Source organism: Sapajus apella, unplaced genomic scaffold (genome assembly GCF_009761245.1).
Source record: "Sapajus apella isolate SASKATOON/1434 unplaced genomic scaffold, GSC_monkey_1.0 scaffold727, whole genome shotgun sequence".
NCBI lineage: Eukaryota > Metazoa > Chordata > Mammalia > Primates > Cebidae > Sapajus > Sapajus apella.
Genome location: NW_022437653.1, coordinates 6753 through 18450, shown reverse-complemented (window position 1 = coordinate 18450; position 11698 = coordinate 6753). Strand labels below are relative to the sequence as shown.

General features: G+C 38.8%; 1 long non-coding RNA gene across 1 annotated transcript; it reads right to left on the bottom strand.

Moving 5' to 3' along the window:
* Positions 1 to 4548: 4548 nt before the first annotated feature.
* Positions 4549 to 11443, bottom strand: LOC116546260. The gene is made up of 3 exons (XR_004266647.1): positions 10841 to 11443; positions 9938 to 9972; positions 4549 to 4647 (listed from the first exon to the last, which is right to left on the bottom strand). It is a non-coding gene; the product is annotated as an uncharacterized LOC116546260 (long non-coding RNA).
* Positions 11444 to 11698: the final 255 nt, after the last annotated feature.

Sequence of the window (11698 nt, the reverse complement as noted above, 5' to 3'; positions counted from 1 at the left end):
TGTGATCATTTAGGAAACCAGTGGTTCTCCCAATGTGGTTTGTGGACGCCTGAGATTCCCTCGGAGACCCAGGATGTCGAAACTTGTTGTTGTTGTTGTTGTTGTTGTTGTTGTTGTTGTTACAGGGTTTTGCTCTTTCACCCAGGATGGAGCACAGTGGTACAAACCTGACTCACTGCAGGCTTGACTTCGTGGGCTCACGCAATCCTCCTGCCTCAGCCTCCCAAGTAGCTGGGACAAAATGTCTACACCACCATGCCCAGCCGATCTTTTTTTTTTTTGATAGATGGGGTCTTGCCACATTGCCCAGGCTGATCTCAAACACCTGATTCAAAGTAATTCTCCCACCTTGGCCTCCCAAAGTGCTGGGATTACAGGTGTCAACCACCATGTATGGCCCAAACTGTTCTTACAAGAATCCTAATTCAACCTGAGAAGCTGATTGAAAATAAAACACACAAATAATTTATTACTTCTTAAAAGTATTAAGACATTGATTGCTTTCTCCCTGCTCAACACTTGTCATGACTGTTTAAAAGCAAAAGTGGGTAAAACTGGTGGTTTCTCAGTATGAATAAGGGCAGTGGTACCAATTATACCAGTATTCATTCCACTCTTCACTGCCCCTTGCAGTTTTTATTAAACTAGCATGTTTCCCTGAAGAACATCCTTGATGAAAGAGTAAAAATTAATGGTGTTATTAAATCTTGACCTCTCTTTTTAGTATTCTAAGTAGAAAGTTCACATAAAGTGCTTCTGCATACTGGAGTATGGTCATGTTAAAGAAAAGCACTTGTGATTAAATTGTGAGCTGAACAAGCCAATTTTTCACAGAACGCCATTTTTATCTGAAAGTATAACTGACTATTATCCATAAAATTAAGTCAAGTGAGTCCGTCATTTCAAGGAAAATAACAGGTATTTGTCTATAATAAAGCTAAAACTTTCAAGCTAAAAATCAGGACTTTGAAAACTCCTACCTACTACTGTGAGCTCGACAGCATCTCCATATTTGAAGACATTTTTATAATGGTGGTGATATTAATGAAAGTGAGTTTTTGACACTATAAATAAGCCAAGTAGCCAATGCATAATATTGTAAAAGCCAGTAAGGGCAAAGATCCATTTATTGTACAAGAAAGATCAGTGACTTTTAGTGAACAAATTCATTGATATGTACAATCCCGCTATAACTATTTTAATCAGTTAGCACTTCTGGAGTTTGGTGGGGTTAAAGAATACCCACAGTTACCTGAAAGCTTTAAAAATACGCCTTTTTCCTACCATATATTTGTGTGAGGCTAGGGCATCTTTTCACTGCTTCTTTAAAAATAAATTGCAAACAAAGACATAAACAAATACACTTTGGAACGCTTAATAATTTAAAAGAGTCTAACGGACCAGAAAACCCACAAATGATTCACTGTAACACTGTAAAATAAACACTCTATAGCTTATAATGTCTGGAGTTGTGACCTGACAGCATGTTTCATATGACACAAAGTGATGAGCTGACATAACAAGACAGGTTTCAAAGAGCTCACCTGTGCTTTATGTTGTAATATATTGCCAAAGTCACATTGTGGAGGGAAAAAAAGTGTTGTAAGAACTGATTTTATCATTTGTTAGGCCTGAAGATATATTTCCAAAGGGGGGGGGGAGGTAAATCTCTCAGCGGCCCTGAAATCCTCTATTCAAAACAGTACCATGTGAGCACTTTTGTTTTAGTCCTCTGGCTTTACAGCAAAAATAGGAGAATCAAAATGCTAGGCAATATGCTGTTAGAAGACTTGTGTCTGCAGATGGTTATTATGTATAAATAATGACATACTTTCCCTGACATTTGCTCTTCTGCCTGTAGAACCTTTCATTCTGTGCAAGTTACTTATATCTATGTGTACATATGCTTACATTTAGGCCAGACAGTAGTGTTTTGCTTTTTAAGTGGCTACGCCCTGCATTGCGGCTGATTTAGTTCACCATCACCTACTCACCCATTTGTCATTATTTCCCTAAAAGTGCAGAATGAATGTGCTTTATACCAAATAAAGTAATTTAAAATCACCTATGCATGACTGGCAGAAAATTCATTAGTAAACATTATAATGCATCCAAAAATCGATGACACTTCTAACTCTCCTAAAATAAGCAGTACTAAACACACAGTGTAACACCACATCATACAATATTAATGACAGGTACTTCCACGTTAGTTTAAACAAAATATGAATGAACAAATACAACTCTTCAGATGTATGTTACTGTGTTCCAAAGTCATCCACAGATGTTGTGTGTCAGGAAACAGGGGCTTCTCTTTGATAAGTTCTGTCCTTCCATTCACCCTCAACATTTAAAATGAGACTCAGAATAATTTGAGAAAGCAAATTGGAGTTGTAAAAGGTAGGCCTTACAACGTTATTAGCATCTAAGATATATATTTCTATAGTGCTTCCAACAGTTTCATCTCCAAATTTTAAGATCACAGAATTTGAAGTTACATGCTGACAAGGACCACCGAACCTCACATGACACTCCATGCACCACCCATTTTACAATTAAGAGAACCAAGGCTTAAAACTGATTTGCCCAAGGTCCCTGAACAGTGTTCCTGTGAACGGGAGGTGTTCACAAAACACTATGGCATGGTATAAATTGAAGCATATGCACACATAGATAGAAATGACTCACACAGAGGAAAGGCCCTGTGGGTAGAAAGAAGAGCAAATAACAGGGTAAACACGTAATTTTTATATTAGAACCATCACTTTTTCACACAAAGGAAGCAGTGGCCTCCACATTTGCTGCACACTGGATCACCCGGGGAGCTTTACACAGGGCCTCAATGTCAGCTGGAGACATTCTGATTTAATTGGCGTTGGACATGCTTTGGGCATCAGTTGTTGGTAAAGTTCCCCAGGTGATTCCAATGTGCAGCAAAGTTTGGGAATGACTGAATTAGGGTTAAGATCAGAATCATCTGGGATGCTTTTATCCCTATAATGATGTCTCACATACTTCCCCATTTGCCTAAAAGGCTTGTGAGTGCCCAGAGATGGAGGGAAGGTGGAGCTGGGAAGATGCATGTGTTTGCAGACATATATTTTGAACAAACAGTATAAGTGATTCTAATACGGCTCACTTCTTCCATTGAGAACAACGCTCTACTAACCATGAAATACATTTTTCAAAATCTTTCCTAAAAGCCAATTTGCTATATTAACTTGCTCAGTAAACCTTTATTTCATTAAAAGCAAATATACCAAATAATGCCCTATAAAACTGGAGAGTAAATTAAAACTTACTGTGCTTCCAAAATAGACTTCTAGTCCAGGCATGGTAGCTTATGCCTGTAATCACAGCATTTTGGGAGCTGACTTGAGTGTATTGCTTAAGCGCAGGAGTTTGAATCCAGCCTGGCCAACACAGCAAAACCCCTCTCCAAAAACGAAAATATATCTATTTCAATTTTTTTAAAAACTTGTAAAATTTAGACTACGCTGGAAGAAAAAGCAGGACTTTTACTTGTTTGAACAAGGGTAAGCTTAAAAACTATTTTTGAAGTGTATACTGAAATATTAGAATCTTTTGAAATCAGAAGAAGCCAGGGACTCTATCCAAAAAAGGGTGGCTTTTTACGTAGGACTGAATACAAACATTAAGTGATGACACCATAGAGGTCAAAGCTCCGGGCTTTAGACACAGGTGGAGTCCAGTTCTTGCTGAAACACAATTGGATCTCAATTATTGTTATACATGAGAGAGGAAAGTCACATTATTATGAGTATAAACGGCCATTTTTGATTAAAGTAGAAGTTACTAACAAATTAGCTTAAAAACTAGTACATTAGAGACAAAATCTTGTAACTTAGTCATGTTTATAGACTGGAAAGTCAAGTTAGGGATAAGGAGACTAACATTCTGAGGTACCACTTGTCAAACTGTTTTCTGAAAATCAACACTCATAATCGAAGAAGATGTTAATAATGTTTCCTGGACATCTCCATTGGAGCTGGCTTTTTAAACCAACTTGAACCCGTCTTTCAAGGGGGTTTTGAAAGGGCATCTCTGATTGTGGCCTATGAAGTGCTGGTGCATGGTGGGAAAATTTAAATGCAGATACACTATGGTGCCACTGGAGGACAAGCTCTTCCTTCTTCCAAGAGTAGTTTCCAAAGTAGTGCCCATCGTCTTAGGCCTATGGCCCATAAAGAACTAATAATTTTTCCTAGAAACATCCAATAAAAAGCACCTCTCCTGTCCATTAGGTTCAATACTGCCATAACATAAATGTATCAAATAAATAGCCATGCTGTTTCTGGGATTGCTTATTTGCTAACTGGCTTTCCCTTTTACCACGCAGTGTCTAAGATTAAAAGAGAAAGAAAATTCATACTTAGGCTCTGAAAAATCCATATATCATTGACATCAACTTCTTCAACTGCTTGCTGAAAAGGGCAACCAAATGGCTGAAATAACAGCGGATGGCCGGGATGCTTTTAGCATAGGGGGTGTGTCACTCAGCCCTTGGCAGCCTCGTTGTACTCACCTTTCTAATGTGTGCCTGAGATCAGGCTCGCTGACTGTGCTGTTATCTAGCAATATGGTGGAACACGAGCTGTATTTTCTATCAAGACGCCAAGGAGGTATCTGAAGAAAAAGGAAGATAGAGAAAAATATCACAGTAGGCTGAACTTACAAATGTGTGGGTTTTTTCCCTTTGTCAAAATGTCAAACAATAAAGCATTAAGGTATTTGTAATACCCCGTGACCTGCCTGAGTGTGGTATCATGTGCAGCTCTATGGGAAACTCATTGGAGGCTCTTAACTTTCACAGATGATGTTTGAGAAATGGGTTATAAAATGCTGATATGACACTGATCATCAAACCTGGCAAGCCTCTATTATAAATTCCCTTTATAAATAATGGGAAACATTTAAAATGGGATTTCATGTTTTTTTCTTATGCAGTAAAAAGCACTGAGATTTTCTGTTTCTGTTATTCATTAACTACAACAAAATGTCATATATTAAATAATATTGACACAAGAGCATTTGATTGCGGTAAATGAAGACCTAATAGTACATTTACTAAGTTACTAATCCTAAGTGTGTGCATTCAAGAGAGAGTGCGATGGAACCAGTGTGTCAGAGTCAGAGACTGTGTGTGCCAGAGCCGCTCAGTCAGCAAACAAGTGAGGGCCATAGGTCTCCCTGGGCCCGTTTCCTTGTGGGAGGATGGAAAAAGTACTGCTTTAAGACTCTCTCACATCCAAAAATCAGATGATGAAAACAACATTGGGAATTTAACTTTCACGTCATGTTTACATAAGACTGCTATTACACTACTCAAATGAGAACTTCTGAGAATACTCTGCGTTCATTTCAAAGGTTAATTGATTTGATTGTTTATTTGATGCACATTATGGCACATTCCTGCCTCACTCGTGCTGCTTTCTGTCTGGAATATTTATTCCTTTCCCCGTTGTCCCAGCAAGCTTGACCTCATCCACCTTCTGGGATCCCTTTCCCTGCAGCCACACCACAAAACGTTTCTGGTTTTGTGTATTCATCAGTGTAATTCACCGTGTGTTACATGATACAATTGCCTGCAGAGCATCCCCCTCATGAGAAAGTGAGCCTCTCCAGGGGAAGGAGGGCCCCTTCTCTCCTACCTGCAGCTGCTGAGCACAGAATGTGGCAGAAATTAAGGAGTTCAATAAGAGCTTGACAAATACTAAATCAGTTACGATTTGGAAAGTAAATCTTCCTACAGATACAAATCCATGAAAATTCATCCCCGGTGCTATCAGAGACATGACAGTGAACCTTTTGAGCCCTGTAGAAAATAAACTATCTCTAAAACACTTTCAAAGTATCTATTCATTTGTTGAGAGTGCAATAGTCAATACGGAAACTGCCTCAACTATGTTAAGTAAATGTTCCTCCTGGCCAGGTGAGGTGGTTTACTCCTGTAATCCCAGCATTTTGGGAGGCCGAGGTGAGTGGATCACACGGTCAGGAGTTCAAGACCAGCCTGGACAAGATGGTGAAACCCCATTTCTACTAAAAATACAAAAATTAGCCAGGCGTGGTGTTGGGTGACTGTAATCCCAGCTATTCACGAGGCTAAGGCAGAGAATTGCTTGAATCCTGGAGGTGGAGGTTGCAGTGAGCTGAGACTGTGCCACTGCACTCCAGCCTGGGTGACAGAGCAGGACTCCATCTCAAATTTAAAAAAAAAAGAAAGAGAGAGAAAGAGAGAGAGAGAGAGAAAGTGCTCTTCCTTAAAAATAATCCCAGTAGCCAAATGCCAGTCACCAAATAGTTGAAAAGATCAACAGCATTATTTAAAACCACAAAATACCCATTATTTTAACTGGAAAAAAAACTAACTCAGATGGGCCTTTCTTCCTCCTCTTAATAAGCCTGTTTGCATCATGTTATCACACTCTTCCATCAGGGTCTCTCGCAAACACATTAAAGACAGAACAGGTTTGGATCTACTACTAATGAGCTAGTATGAAAAAAAAAGGCAGAGTAGGGAGAAGATCTAGTGGTTGTTTATAAAACTACACTGCATGTGAACACTGCCAGTAGCCAATAATCGGAAATATCCATAGAGTCCAACAGCATTTTGCTGCTTCAGATGCTTTTACTGCAAATTCACTTCTTTCTTAAGAACATCCAAGATGTTTTTGAACAATATTACTATTTGAAGGACCAAATTACCCTTTAAGATACAAATGTTTTAACTCTAGCTAAACTCTTATGTTTCTTAAGCTATTCTGTTATAGTTTACATTAACAGTGTATGTGTGTCAATGTATATACTTTTATTGTCTAAAAAAATATGGCATAAAAAATAAAAATGGACTCATTCAGATACTTTCACTCAAAGGGAAAGAAGGTATCCCTTAAGGTCACTACTATTAGGGGCAATGCAGCGTAATACTTTAACATAACAAAAGTCAATTCTGAGGAACATTCCATATATGAGAATAAAAATAACAGGGAAAATGCACCAAAACCCAGACTGGTTGGTACAGCTTTAGGTGACATCTGTCCCCATTTTTTTAATTTCAAATTTCCTATCACTCACTGTGACCTCCACCTCCAAGTTCAAGCAATTCTCCTGGCTCAGCCTCCCGTGTAGCTGGGACTACAGGCGTGTGCCACCACATCTGGCTAGTTTTTGTATTTTTAGTAGAGACGAGGTTTCACCATGTTGGCCAGGCTGGTCTCCAACTCCTGGCCTCAAGAGATCCCCCTGCCTCAGCCTCCCAAAGTGCTGGGATTACAGGCATGAGCCACCACACCCGGCCCTCAAGATCACTTTTTTCTCCCCACTTTTTTATAAGACATGTTTTAGATGTTTTTAAAATAATTAATGACTTTTAGCTAACTTGAAAATTTCCAATACTTTGTGCCCTAACAATATCACCTCCATCTATGTTGCACAGCAATGGGACCACATGGCAGGTATGGAGTTTGAATAGAATTATTCCACAAGGCCTGAGTGGAAAAGTGTAATATGCTTATTATAGGTATAACTAGAAAATTGTCTGAATTAATGTCATAATTATGTTCAATTTAAACTTAGATTTACACTTACATATAGGTTCTAAATTTGAGTTAAATATGATGGATTGACCACAAATTTATTTTCTCTTCCTTCTGAAATCTCAAGAGAATTAGTCATAAAATAAACATTATACACAGGACCAGGAGACAGGATCCACAGCAGATGATTCTGAGTCAATGTCGCAAGGTGACAAGCAGATAGAGGAGTGGTAACTGACATGAAAGAACAACACTGGTGCCCACAGTGAGTTACTTGAACAGAAACAAGCAATCCTGTGTATTTTGAAGAACCCAACACAGTCTCTAAAATCAGAGCACATGGTACCTGGGAAGGTAGGGTGAAACATACAACAGAGCTGGTAAGGTCAATAGTAAATCTGTGGTTAGAACCCAGGTCGACCTGTCCTCCCATCTTATAAGGAAAGTGGATGTATATTCTCTGGATATATTATACCTGAAGGTTTCTGAGCTCAGACCTACCAGGGCTGAAACCTGGGAAATGGGAGTAAATGGCACACACAAAGTGAAACTCCACCTTGCTTCCCAGCCCTGCTTCTGGAAAGCCAGCAGCCATGCTTGCACTGCCCAGGCAGAAAATTGGGAGGCCCTTCTTGGAAGAAAACTGAACCACGGCAAACAAAATACCCTCATTCCCTCATATAATACACTGATGTCCCTCAAAGGAAAAGCTGCCTTGACATCCAAATCCCTACAGTGAGACCCCTCAGTGAAAAAAGGTCCTGCTTTCAATGAGAGAAAGCCAAAGACCACCACACATTGAGCAAAGCCTCCAATGCAAGATCAAAACAACAGGAATAAGGAGTTCCTGGGACCAGTAAAAATTCAGGAGCAAAACTTTTCTGAAAATCTTAAAACACCCTTAAGGAGATTTTTAAAAATTCAATAGAACAGTTAGCATGGACAGTCAAAGAATCTCTAAGAAACAGAACAAAAGACAAACTGGAAAATCAGAGGTGAAGAAATTACAGACCAATGCAGAAATACTGGTCTAAGAGGTCCAACATCTGAATCATTAGACTAAAATAATAATAATAAAACAGAGCACACAGAAAAATTCTCTAAATTTTATTGTAGACTTAATGGCCACAATAAAATAAAAGGTCCCTACGAAGCTCTGTGATACAATTTCAGAATCTCAGGGATAGAGAAGGTCCTAAAACTTGACAGATGGAAACATTGATTACATATGACGTATCACACAATGGCAATACTTTCAAAAACAGTATAATAAAAATGCAATAGAAAAATGTCTTCAAGCCATGACACTTAGTTTTCACTCTAGAATTCTATACTCTATGTCAAAGGAGGGGTTTTAAGAAAGCCCAGATCTCTAAACATGTGTGTACCTGAGCCTTTCCTCAGAAACTGCGCTCCAGCACCACTGGGGAGTCACGCAAGGCAGAGGGCAATGCACAGTCTAGGACTCAGGGACCCAACATTAGTGGTCCCAGAAGATGTCAGAGAGAGCTCCCAGGCCAACAGGTGTAGGGCAGCCTAGGAAAACACAGTCTATCCTGAGGAGGATAACAAAAGGCCAAGGAAACTTGCTTCAAGAAAAAAACATGGAATGTATTTTTTAGTATATAAAACATATTTTTGATAGACATGTGACAAATGTTACAACTCTTGGGGAAGAATAGTTGTTAGAGAGCCAAAGGAACATAGTCAGAAAATCAATTCCACACACACAAAAATGAAGGATGTGAAAACAAAGAGACCAGCGGGAGGCTAGTGGTCACATTTGGCTTTATGAGCCATCATGGGCTAGGAAAAGGGAGGTTATCTGGGAGAAATGCAGAAGTGTTCAGGTTTCAGAAATATTGAAGAGAAAGAATGATGTACAAGGAGGAGGCACACTCAGAACATTATGACTCAGCAGTGAATAATATGTGCAGAGTCATAATCATGTAAATATCAATTCGTGATTTTATTAAAAATGTGTTACAGGTGGAAGAAACGGGAGGGAAACAAGGTCGCAGTGGAGTGAGGATGCTACGCTTTCAGCTGCTTTGAAATGGAGTCAGCAGAAAGTGTTGAAGAAAATGGACTTCAATTTTATTTGATTTTAAAAGATTAAATATTTAAGGCAGATCTTTATATCACAACCAAATTATTTAAATTTAACTTAAATGTCAGACAGCCTTAAAAATGGGCACAGTAAGTTAAAGACTTTCCTGCATAAATCTGACACTTAGGAAAACAGAAAAGATTTAGAAAATTCACCAAAAAAGGATCATGCTAACAGCACTCGGTCCCTGTTACATTTCTAAGGAATCATGGCAGATAGACTTTTAATTTAAACAATTAATTTCTTAACTTTTCAAAAGCTTACTTACAGAATACAGGCAAAAGCTTCTCCTCTTTCCTTGCACTAAAAATAAAAATATAACTAATCAATTCTGATATAGTAAAATACCATAGAATAAAAGTAGTTGCTAATCATCTGATCATCACTACATAAAACAAGATAAATCCAATTATCACTATATAAAAAAATCAATTAAAAATTTTTTTAATTTAAACAATTAAAAACCCCCAGTTCTTCTATTGTTGTTGTTAAAATTAACTGAAAAACATGGTGTATGGCTTTTTTGAAAATAAAGTAAGAAAACAGAACATTATGAAACATAAGCAACAGTACAGAAAAATCCTACAGTTCTAATTCTCATCCTAAAACAGGCAGGATATGGAAACTTTACACTAGCTTCACACACTAAGGCTAATACGGAAAACAGCACAGGGCATGTTACGTTTCTATTACATTCCAATAAAAAAGTTGTAGCATCGACTTGGATGTGACAGTGGTTAGAGCACTGTGAAAAAGGAGGTCAAAATCACAGATCCAATCTAGAACAATGGATTCTTTTGATTTGCTCAAGTGAAATCCAAGCTGTGGCCTAAATCCTGACACTCATTATTAAAACGTACTCTTTAGAGCAAGGGAAAAATGGCAAAGACGTATGAAGCAAAAGGCATAAATCTGTGACTACTACACTAAATCATGTGGCAAATTAATTGTGTTGGCAAAAATGTCACCAAATAGGTAAACACAGAGTCTGTATGTTTCCATAAACAGTGACAACTAAAAGAAATTATATCACATATGAAAATAAGACAAGTAAATCTAAGAAAAGTTGAACATTTTAAACTAATATCTGAGTTTCTCTAAATACTTTCTGTAATACACAAGACAGAAAATGTTTAGGCTTTCCCTGAAGGCAGAAACAATATTGTCTTACCACTCATTTGATACTTTCTCAGGAAGAGTGTGCTTGCCCTCGGATGGTCAGAAGCAATACCTGTAGAGGAAGAAGAGGACGCAATGTCATAAGTGAGGTGAGTAAAAAAGATTCTTTTTAAAGCTACATAACCATTTTAATCATTTTTAACAGTCTTGAGAAAAGCTTTCAGTAATAAATGTCAAGAAAATAAAGGCACCAATGTTCCAATTCTACTGGAGAATGCAAAAATCACAGAATCTCTCCATGCATGTGGAATAAATCCAGGCTGGGGCTGGGACTTCTTTCTCAAACTTGCACCTAAATAAACGGATGCAACTTTTAGATGAATCACATATATGCCCTCCTCCCTCTACTTATCAAATATAACCACCTTCCTCTAGGCTGCTATTACCAGCACATTTCAGGGAAAGTCTCAAGCAGTAAGAGATGCTGTGGTCAATTACTGTGGTCAGACACCGGCTCAATATTTCAAATGTCTTAAAACAAAGAACTGTTTTGGGCAAAAACAATTTTTTAAACAGACAAAGTCTCGCTCTGTTGCCCAGGCTGGAGTGGTGCAATGGTGAGATGGAGCCAGCATAACTCACTGAAGGCTCAAACTCCTGGCTATTTGGAAAACGTAGCTTTTGGCCAGCCTGGGGTTGAGAAAGGGGCCAGAACTGGGCATTGGGGTAGGGAGGAGGAAAGAAACCACCAGATGCAGCAGGGAGAAAGAATGAAGGATGGGGGCAGGCACGAGGCAGGGCCAGTCCTCCTGCCTGGTACATGGGCCTGGGAAAGCTGGCTAGGGGCAGGAGGGAGGAGCCCCAGGCTGTGGATGCCTCTGGGGTGGGGGGAGGGGTGAGAACTGGTATC